This window comes from Acipenser ruthenus, chromosome 2, assembly GCF_902713425.1.
Source record: "Acipenser ruthenus chromosome 2, fAciRut3.2 maternal haplotype, whole genome shotgun sequence".
Lineage (NCBI taxonomy): Eukaryota > Metazoa > Chordata > Actinopteri > Acipenseriformes > Acipenseridae > Acipenser > Acipenser ruthenus.
This window is the reverse complement of record NC_081190.1, coordinates 31,903,198-31,915,123: the sequence shown is the minus strand read 5'-3', so window position 1 is coordinate 31,915,123 and position 11,926 is coordinate 31,903,198.

Sequence of the window (11,926 nt, the reverse complement as noted above, 5' to 3'; positions counted from 1 at the left end):
CACGTGTCACAAAGACGGCCAGAGTGGGTGGCGTCAGACCAGACAGGAATACACAGACAGAGACGGTGGTTGTGATGAGCTGAGTGCAATGGCTGCACTCAGCGTTTATTAACAAATAAAAGGTTTGAACAACGGAATATAAAACAGGACACGGCACTGGTAGCCAAAATAAAAAGACAAACAAAACGTACTACTAAACACTTAACAAACGGTGCACGGAGGGACAAACAAACACGGTGAGTACAAACACTTATAGATATTATTTTTACTTTACTACTTTACGTTCTCCTTCTCTCTCACCCGTTCTCCACTCTCGAACACCCAACCCCCAGTGAGTGAAAATGTGTCTCTATATATACTGTTGTGCTGAGATTCAATTACTAATTAATTATTCACTTGAATCCCAGCACGTGAATTAATTCTGTGCAACCCCGTGCTCGCATATTATATTTTAAATGCACGTGCGTGATGTGCAATCCCGTGCCTAAATACAAATCTATACTTTTTAAATACACGTGAAACACAGACCCGTTTATATCCCGTGTACCAATCTATACACCAACATTTACACACGCAACACGCAACACATAACACACAAATGCACACAGGGGCGGGGCGCATTGCCACACGTCCCTTTAAATAAATTGAGTTTATAATGATTGTGTTTCATTATTAAACTCAGACAAAAAGCTGTTAATTGCAAAACAATCTTTGTTTTTACCTTCATATCTTGCCTAATTCTGGGCACCTTAATTTGATTTCAAACAGAGCTGACAAATTATGTTTAACCACTGGAGCACACAGCCATAGGAGGCTGTGTGGTCCAGTGGTTAAAGAATAGGGCTTGTAACCAGGAGACGTTAGAGTGAGACATCATTTTAAGTGACTCTGCGGCTGATGCATAGTTCACACACCCTAGTTCTGTAGCCAATTTGATACTGTTAACACGTTTTGCCTTTTTTTTTATTATTTCTGGAGTTCACTACTATTTGTACTAAATAACTGGCTGTAAAAGGATATATTTTCTAACACTAGTAAGCTACTTGCTGTCAGCAGCGTAGTGTCTGTTTCTTTGCTAAGCTGATCGCACATTTCACACACCTACATATAGATGACAGAAAAACAACACTGAAAAACAAACCAGTGTTTTTATTTAGATTATACGGGGGGCATTACAGCTATGTCCAAAAGTTTTGCATCACGCCCTATAGAATATAATGTCACACTGGCATATTGAAATTACATATCGCTTGTAGTTTTACAAAAATTGAAAATTTTAACATGAAATACTGTACTACTATTGTAGACTTTTGAGATACCTTTCTTAGATTGCATGATGTTAAATAAAACATCGAAATGATGTTAATATAGTTTTGTTTTAAAAAAAAATTGGATCTGCATCCTAATATTCTACTAGGTGGCCATATATGTAAATTATATTTGAGTACATAGCCTATGGTGTGGTGCTACTGTACCACGTAGAACATACCACTCCTGTATGTCCAAGTACAGACTAGCGGTACCGTTAAAATGCCCAGCGGTGCCGCGCCGCGCCTGTCTGTCTGTCTCAGGCTTTACAGCGTCCACACTTCTGACAAACCGCACTACCTGATGTTTAGAACCAGACTCGAGACTACCCCCTGAGGTGGTCTGGAGTCCAGTTCTCGAGTACGGTATTAAACGCTGTGTAGTGCGGACGCTAACCGTATTTAGCACTTTTAAGCCTGTTTAAAGGCATAGTGTTTCAGAGGGTCTCAGCCAAAACACTGATGGCATCTCTTGTACAGTAATTACCAGCTGGTTGTTGCATATGTGCAGAAAACTGGATAACATGAGATGGCAGGGAGAACTAAAGTACCTGGTATATCCCATATCTAACCATTTTCTTGTGATACAGTAGAAAGTTACAATCAATTGAGAATGTATTATTTTTATTAGTTTTTTGTATGTGCACAGTACTAATAAAATGTCTACACATTTACCGCGAATAATAATCAACAAAGTTGTGCTTTTCTGGTCAGATTTCCAGTGTTGAATCTTGATATCTTTATCAGGATTCTTGCGTTCGTTTTTAAGTGGTTTGTTTGGTTGACTGGTTGATTTGTAAGTGTTGTGTTGGTAGCTTTGAGGCTCTACTGTGCTGTGTCCGTGTTTATTTCAAATGCAGTGTAGATGTAGTGTAGTACAAAATGTAGTTTTGTATTATATACATTACTGCCAGGTTTCTTTATGTTTGGGTTAGTTTTGTAGAAGTTTACAGCACAAACCAAATCAGTTTCTGCCCTTGTCATAAAATTATAATTGCCTGTTTTAGAACATTAGCTTAAAAATGTATTAATAAAATACTTTTAACTGTCAATATTTTTTTTTATCCTGCTGCTAATGCTTTGAATTTAACCTGTACTTGTTGAAGACAGTGGCTTTATACCACCATATTGTTTCCATTAACACCAACCCAATTGCTCTGTGGACTTATATTATTTAAATTGTACTGAGTAATGTCAGTGTTGGTTTAAAGCCCCCCTCCCCCATATACATCACTTCATGATCATATATTAAGTGCCTCTCTAATGTTCACCAATACTCAGTGTTCTTATAGAAATAAATCATTTGTAAAGGATTCATGTCATTTGTCAAACCTGTCAGGTAAGCTGTTTGTATATAAAGCCAAGACATACATGATACGATGAGCCTCAATTGTAAACCATGCCTGTTAGTATAGTTGACTCAAGAATAAAGATCTAAATACATTTGTCATTTAAATTTGAACCTAGTTTTATATTTCTTTTACTGCAGATAATGTATCATAATTCTCCTTGTTGTGTGTGTGTGTGTGTGTGTGTGTGTGTGTGTGTGTGTGTGTGTGTGTGTGTATATATATACATACATACACACACATCCGCCCCTCGATCCTGGAGTTGGCTCCCCATTTTTACAGTCTAACTGTGTATGCCTTAGCTGCAATATACATAGGCAATTTCACTTAGAATTACTGTTTGTTTTATTTCGTACTGCACACCACAAACAAAAATATACACAGGCATTGCACAATAACACAAAGCAAATGAAATATCTACTTGCTGAAGCGGTTTTTATTTTAGCCAACAAGGCATTCACTTGGGGCAGCAGCAATGCACTAGCAAAAGTCACAGGGCAGTGACATCAGCTCCCTAGCAACAAGCCTCCTATGTTTGGAACGGGATTCTTTCAATGCAGCGGGTTTGTGCATTTGAGAAAGGAGAGGAAGACTGAGAAAGGAGAGAAAGACTCATGAAATTAATTGGAGACTTTAAATTGATGACAAGCAATTACCCTCCACAGTACGAATTAAAATGGTGTGCTGCTTTTTATATGAAAAATGAGAAAAATCGGGTTGCGTAGAGGATTTATATTGGACCATGATGCCCCCGATAAAACGAGGGAGTGGTTGTACAGTATTTGTTAGCCTATTTGTTTTTCTATGGGTCTATTTACATATCTATAACAGTACAGATGAACTAGGCCGAGGCAATGGCTCTGGGAGGGATCTAGAGTGTTTGTAGAATTTTGCCGGGGGCGGGGGGGCGTTGGGGTCGAGGAGGTGAGGTGAGGTCCGGTCCGGATGGGTGGAGAACTTTGCTGGCCACCAGAGGGAGACCGTTGCAGTTGAGGGGAGGACAAAAGAAGCAAGAATCACAGACAAAATGTGAATGCTCAGACTGGGTATAAAAAGAGCTCCAAAATTTAATAAATTAGTAATACTCCAAGACAAGGCTAAATTTTAAATATCAATGCACTTATCATCACTATGTACAATAAAAAAAATACTGTAAAATGAGGTCCACAAAAGAACAGGTTCAGAGGTTTTAAGGAAGTGATATTAAGATCTGCCACTTTTAAGATCATTAAAATCGGCCATGTTGCAATCACATACAACACTTTTTGTTACTCGTCTCTGTACAATATACCCATCAGGAGCATGTAATTATTATTTTGTTTTTCATTCGACAATAATTAATAACAATGGCGTTGCTATTTTTGGGAGTCACAGTAGTTACTTTTGTCAAGATAGAATGAAGGTTGGAGGAAAATTACAGTGACTATCTATACAGGACCATACTTTATGGGAAATCTAGGGTTTTGCCACAGCTATCACAGTTGTTTCTGCGCCATTCAAATAATTTTTATGGATAGCTCTAAACACTAACATCACATACACAACACTGATTTAATATCTGTAGATCATATATTAGGAGAATCTTCTTTTTCTTGTTGAAGGGGCTAAACTTATCATAAATGAAGACAGATCTTCATGAAACATAATTTTGAATATATATATATATATATATATATATATATATATATATATATATATATATATATATATATATATATATATCCCAGTTTAAGGACGTGCTATATGAAAATAAATAAAATGTAATGAGATCAAAACAAACAGCATTTGTCTTGATTTCCTAGATTTTGTATGGCGTATGGAGACCCCACATATAAGTCTAGGGGTAGCTTTAAAGGGAGAGATGGAGGAGTGTTGATGTTTGTGTTCACCGACTAGAATACTGGGGATTTATACCCAGGTGAAATGACATAGTCCTGAAAAAGTGACGTAGCGCTGTGGTTGTCCTCCCAAACTATTCTTCACAAGCACCATTTATTAGTAAAAGGAAAATACAAAACAGGTGTAATCATAGAAATTGTGATTATTTTTTACTTTACAAAAATGAAATAGGTAATTTAGTGTGCCCAATTTATATATAAATACCAATTTACAGTATATTTAAAATAGGGCCCAGTTCTGTTGATGCTAATGCTGTCCCTGGCCTGGATTAAATCAAAATGATGACCGCGCCATAGCCACTATAAAGTGTACCTGTAGCTATGGCGCCACAGTAAGCTTTGATTTAATTTAGGACCCTGTTCTTGATGAATGTATGTTTGCTTTGGGATATAAAACATCTACAAATATAAACTGGAAAGTCGAAACAGTATCATTATCAGTATATTTTAGCTGTTACCTAAAATGTGAAAAATTATGTTTTAAATTAATTTATTAATTTGGTTTGGAATATACACAAATTGCGCTTGTATTTTGCATAACCACAACTCTAATCCTTAGCTGCAAGCATACTTTTATAACAATTAACTTATTTATTGCTGGTTAATTAGCAGGAAAATTAAAAAAAAAAAAAAAAGATACCAATTAACTTTTAAGTCCCCCTACAATTAAACACACAATTATAATATAACTTCATAGTTTTCATGCTGTTGCATATTTATGACATAAAATTTATCTAATATCACAACATAAATCAAGGTTATTTATCAACTGCAGGTTTGTTTTAGTACAGCATTTGAAGTGTTGTTCAGTGTAAGAGGTTCAGTGTATTTATTGTCTACCTGGCCGTTAACACTAGGTTGTTTTTTTATTACTGTTTTGTTACTGAAAACATGCTCCTTATGTTGATTTATTGATTTATTAAGCCGGAGGATTTACCCATTGAGGCTGCATTTACAAGGAGGTTGTGGGGAACAAGCAAAGACATTAAAGATTTAAGGAGAAGCACTGGCACGAGGTTCCCAGATACAGAATAAAAATAGAGAAAGTAGGTTTAATCTTCAAGCCACAAATATATCATTGTCCCTGAATTGATTTGTCTGTCCATTACATGGCACTCGCTCTTATGTTTTTTTAATACACTTTGGTTGTTCTATATTGCATACATCTATGGCATGCAAGTAGAACTGAACAGCAGCAACTGAGCCCAGGTAAAATCACCTTAACACAGACTTATCAAGAAATGTAAAAAAATAAATAATAATATTTAAGTAACTGCAAAAATAACAAATAAGAATGTCTGTAAATGACATGAGGCAGTAAAAAAAAAAAAAAAAAAAAGATATTTTGAAGCTTCTTACCCTTGAAGGTAATTGAACACCAGACAACTCAAACAACTACTTCTGGCATTGTTTGAAGCAGCTTATTTTTCATTTTCAAGCAGCTCTGCATAGAAAAGCTCAAGCACCACAAACATTCTTGATTCCAGCTACTTGTTGAAAAATTCTTAAGTACTAAAACAGTACTTACAGGGTGTTCCAATATCCACACCTTATTTCAATGATATAAAAAGAGGTGTTTCTCACTACCATCACTGTTTGGATTATTTTGTTCTGCTCTTTGTTTGTCAAGATTATGAAACCCAGTCTTTATCGGTGCATGTGTGTGTAGTTTGTTTTTTTCATGTCTGACAAATCTATGTCAAACTCCAAAGAGAGAAATGTGAATTCAAACTGTGTCTTTTTTTAGATCCCTATTTCAATAATTTGAAAGGGCCCTGCTTCTATATCCCTTCCAGGACTGTGGGCCGTGCCGTGTTTTTTACCTGCACATAGAAGAAAAACAACAAAAAAAAGGGGATTCTAAAGGGGATTCTCAGGCAATCAGAAACCAGTGTTCATTTTACCGCAAAATTGGTTCACAAAATGAAGGTTTCGGGTGACTCTTTATCATTACACATCCTCGTATGCTGCTGTTATAGCTGAAAGAATACCACATCTCCACATAGCACTCTTAAAAAGGTGGAGGGTTAAACTCATTCAGACTATTTAAAAACACATAATACAAGTTCAACAAGCAAACTAAAGGAGTCTGCAAAAAAAAATAAAAGCTGTTGTTTTACATTAGTGCATGAACCGTGCATATATAACCGCACATAACAGTTTTCTTGGTGATATGCCAATAGCCCTGTTCTAACTCCCTGAGTGGGTCATAACACCTTTATTGTTCATAAATACTATGAGACGTATTGACCAGCTAGGTCAGAGCTCCCTTATTAATGAGGCATTGCTGAGACTTTGTACCATTAGTACGCTCCGAATTGTGCATTTGCTGCAATTTGCGGAGCTTAATAGAAAGGGGTCACCCCAGGTCACTTTCAATTTCCACTCAGCGGGAAGAAAAATGGAAACAACTGATTTGCATGAATTTGAATAATTCACTCTTTAAAAAAAAAAAAAAAGGAGGAAAAAAAAGCAGCTCAACATTACACATAGCGCAATCATTTCCAAGCCAGTGATAGTAGGCTTGCATAAAGGTTGTAATGAATCTGACAGAACATATGAATCCAGGTGTAAGAATAAAGCCTTCTTTCCCTACTGTCTCACCAGGGAATTTATGCTGCCTCCAGTGAGCTCTTAAACTTATCATAAATGTATTAAGATTGCTGCGGGCCATGAAACAGCTGTAGACAATTAATCTTCTGCAATTCTTCACCGAAGAATTGGTTTCTCTGAAGTAACATCTGCTGCAGGAGGTGATTATTCATGGGCAACGCGCGCCCACTGTACTTTTATGCATAGGGCTCGATCGTTGCCAATGAAGTAAGAATTTATAGTTTTCCCTGGTTCAGTAAAATAACATTCGGCTGCATTAAAACATCATCCATCAGCATTGTCCCAGGGCTCTGGGCCTATCTCATCCAGAGAAATTAAAAAAAATATTCATTTTAATGTGAACTTGTGAAGCTTGCAGCCTGTTGATCTGTTTTTTCTGAATAAGTGGGAGAGAGAAAGGTTATGCGGTGCAGTGGAGCTGAGGATTAAAAGTGGTGGCAGACCCATATATAAAGAAGTCCTGATACCCCAGTTATGACACTTGAGTTTCTTATGTATTCACAACCTCCTACACTTAATAAAAAAAAAAAATAATACCCTTGAACTAAACAGGCTGACTTTTTTTCTTCAGTACTGTTTACCTAGTTCCCTGAAACCTGAACCCAGAGCTCACATTCTTGAAAATGAAGGACTCTAAGTAATTAATATTGATTACTGTTGTGAACAGTTTTTATATGATATATCATATGATAGAAGGCTTGGTGGTCCAGTGGTTAGAGAAAGGGGCTTGTTACCAGGAGGTTCCCAGTTCAATCTCAACTCAGCCATTGACTCACTACCCTGAGCAAGTCACTTGTGCTCCGTCCTTTGAATGAGATGTAAAATCGAGCTCCTATTGTAAGTTCACCCCCTAGTCTCTGTTAGTCACTTTGGATAAAAGCGTCTGCTAAATGATTAATTAATAATAATAATCCTCCCTTTGCCAAAGATTTGATTTCCTCCCTTTGATTATGATATGGGTCATTCTGGCTCAAGTGGACCAAAGAGGGTTGCTCAAAGCCTTTCTTCTCTGACATCCATCAATTATTTTTGGTTGGAAAGCACTTTCAAACTTTGAAAATGTTATCAGCATTATTAAGCGTCCGTTTTCACCATCTTCAGATACATTCTCACCATGTAGGGCATGACTTAACATGGCTCTTCTTTTAAATGTATTGAAAAAAGATTTTTGAAACTGTAATAGGCTGTTTAAAAAGGCAAAAACAGTCCAGGGGCATCTATTTTAGTGATCTAAAAAATGGCAGATCTGAATACCACCGCTCTTTAATTCTGTGTCAATCCTGCTGGTGATTTACCCCAAGGGAGATTTATTGAGACACTTATTAACATGCATATGATACAGATACAGATCTAGGTGTCTATTTAATTGAAATAGACTCCTAGAACAGTTTCATGAATATCAAACAGAACAATGGTTGAGCAATTAAATATAGGTAAAAAAGTTATATATTATACAATTATGATAGTAAAATTGTACCATTTCTATCAAAATTGTTTTAACTAATTGTTGCAACTTTACACATTTTGTTTTAAAAATGACACTGTAACCTTTTGCTGTCACTGTAACACTATACCCACTGGTGTGTAACTGTAAAATTACAACTCCATCTATTAAAATCTTTGTTTTTGTATTTTTAAACCAAATAAAATATTGATATCATGTGTTAAAAAGATATTTGAGCTGTGTTGGAAACAGCAGCTTCTGCATAGTTTTTGCCTATGGGCAGCAGTGTGGCGTAGTGGTTAGGGCTCTGGACTCTTGACCAGAGGGTTGTGGGTTCAGTCCCTGGTAGGGGACACTGCTGCTGTACCCTTGAGCAAGGTACTTTACCTAAATTGCTCCAGTAAAAACCCAACTGTATAAATGGGTAATTGTATGGAAAAAAATAATGTGATATCTTGTAACAATTGTAAGTCGCCCTGGATAAGGGCGTCTGCTAAGAAATAAATAATAATAATAAATAAAATATGCTGCCTATATATTTTGTTCAAAATATGTCTTTTCATATTTTGGAGGTAAATATTGGGGTGAGAATTGTGCACTGATGAAAAAAAAAAGCCAAGATATCAAGCAGTAGAATTTGTTTTCTGAATTTATTTTATTTATCTATTTTTTTTTTTTACCTTTTATTGTATATATAATTTTCTATTTGTCAGTATAAGCTACACAGTCACACTGGAAATAATCTATTTAAACTCCATGAAAAGAAACAGAAAAGGGATCCCAATGGTGTCAATCTTGTGCCCGTCTTTATTTTTGTTTTACATTAATTATATTACTCTGACTTGACTGTCAGCTACACGCAGATGGCACGGATATTTATAATACAGGCTCCCTGTTGGAATCCATCCAGAAGTAACTTTAATAGGATTTTGATCATCTGTAACTTTGGCTGGCTGTCAGTTAGTTTATTTTGTATACAAAGAAAACAAACGTTATGCAGCTTGCAACAAAGTCTGGAATTAAATCTTTGAGGCATTTTTAAGAAATACAATCAAACATTACTGGCATGGGGGGTATTGGTACAAATATCTAGGATAGTAACTTAATAAGAACCAGGGGCGGGGTTCTTATATTATACTTTCTTAGTTTTAGACCTTTATTAAAGGAGATTTCAAAGGAGAAGTTACCTTGTCGTAAATGGAGGAAACTAACAAGCACAAATTGCTTAGCAGTAGACAGTAAAAAACAAGATTGCAACACATTCTGATCTTAACTGAACACTGTTGATTTTGGAACAGTCTACCGGCATCTCTCATCTGGTTTTTAAGTGTACTTGAACTCTTTCTCAATACTTTGGGGAAAAAAAAAAAAGTTTCAACAGACCTAAGATGTGCTACTCAAACGGTGGCGGTGTGGGCAGGAGATCTGGATAAAGTGCATCTTGCACATTAAAAAGCACTTTCAAAAATTGCACTGTTATTGGGAGAACAGTCTAATAGGCACCTGAATGTAAAATAAATCCTATTTTCAGTCTGTCCCCTGAGGAACTCCCTATACCTAGATGAATGGATGGAGATGAGTAAAAGGCCTTTTAAAAGATTCCCAGCTGAGGCACAGAAGGGTTTAAAGTACAGGGCACCACATTCTTCTAATTAACCAAAGAGCACCTGCTTGTCTCAAATGAAACAGTTGCCTCTTGGGCGGCTGATAAATTCAATACAACTGTAAATTGTTTGTTGATACCTTTTAAAATGAATCATGCCTAATGATTATAATTGAAGCGGCACTTATTTCTCAGTCCAAACGCTGCCCCACTTAACTCTTGTCAAGCTAGATGTAACTAGTATTACCTAGTAGTAAAATGTATATATTGTGATTTTGCCATTTAATTCTATATCAGATATGAACATAGATAAGACTATAAGAACAATGTAAAATTATCTGTGGTTAGGAAATTACAAAAAAACTTTCTTTTTGCTTATATGAATGAAAAAAGACAGCTTTTTTAAATTTGAAATATATACAGTGCCTTGCATAAGTATTCACCCCCCTTGGACTTTTCCACATTTTGTAGTGTTACAACCTGGATTAAAATGGATTTAATTGGGATTTTTACCATTTGATTTACACAACATACTTAACACTTTGAAGGTGTAAAATATTTTTTATTGTGACACAAAAGTTAATTAAACAAAAAAAAAGACATTTGTTGGTTGCATAAGTATTCACCCCCCTGAGTCAATACTTGGTAGAAACACCTTTGGCAGGAATTACAGCTTGGCACAATTGCTCAAGCTCTGTCAAGTTGGATGGGGACCGTTGGTGAACAGCAAATTTCAAGTCTTGCCACAGATTCTCAATCGGATTGAGGTCTGGGCTTTGACTGAGCCATTCTAAGACATTAACATTCTTGTTTTTAAACCACTCCAGTGTAGCTTTGGCTGTGTGTTTAGGGTCATTGTCCTGCTGGAAGGTGAACCTCCACCCCAGTCCCAGGTCTTTTGCAGACTAAAACAGGTTTTCCTCCCTGTATTTGGCTCCATCCATCTTGCCCTCAATCCTGACCAGTTTCCCAGTCCCTGCCGATGAAAAGCATCCCCATAACATGATGCTGCCACCACCATGCTTTACTGTGGGGATGGTGTTCTCAGGGTGATGAGCAGTGTTGGCTTTGCGCCACACATAGCGTTTTGCGCTAAGGCCAAAAAAGTTCAATTTTGGTCTCATCAGACCAGAGAACCTTTTTCCACATGTTTGCTGTGTCTCCCACATGCCTTTTGGCAAAATCCAAACAGGATTTGATAAGGGTTTTTTTCAGCAATGGCTTTCTTCTCGCCACTCTTCCATAAAGCCCAGCTTTGTGGAGCGTCCGGGTTATAGTTGTCCCATGGACGGTTTCTCCCATCTCAGCTGTGGATCTCTCCAGCTCCTTCAGAGTTACCATTGGCCTCTTGGTTGCTTCTCTGACTAATGCCCTCCTTACCTGGTCACTGAGTTTTGGTGGACGGCCTTCTCTAGGCAGAGTCGCGGTTGTGCCATATTCTTTCCGTTTTTTAATAATGGATTTAACGGTGCTCCGGGGGATGTTCAAAGTTTGGGATATTTTTTTATAACCCAACCCTGATTGGTGCTTCTCCAGAACTTTATCCTGGACTTGTTTTGATAGCTCCTTGGTCTTCATGATGCTGTTTGTTTAGATATGCTCTCTAACAAACTCTTGGGCCTTCCAGAAACAGGTGTATTTAATCTGAGATCATGTGACACTTTAATTGCACACAGGTGGACTCCATTCAACTAATTATGTGACTTCTGAAG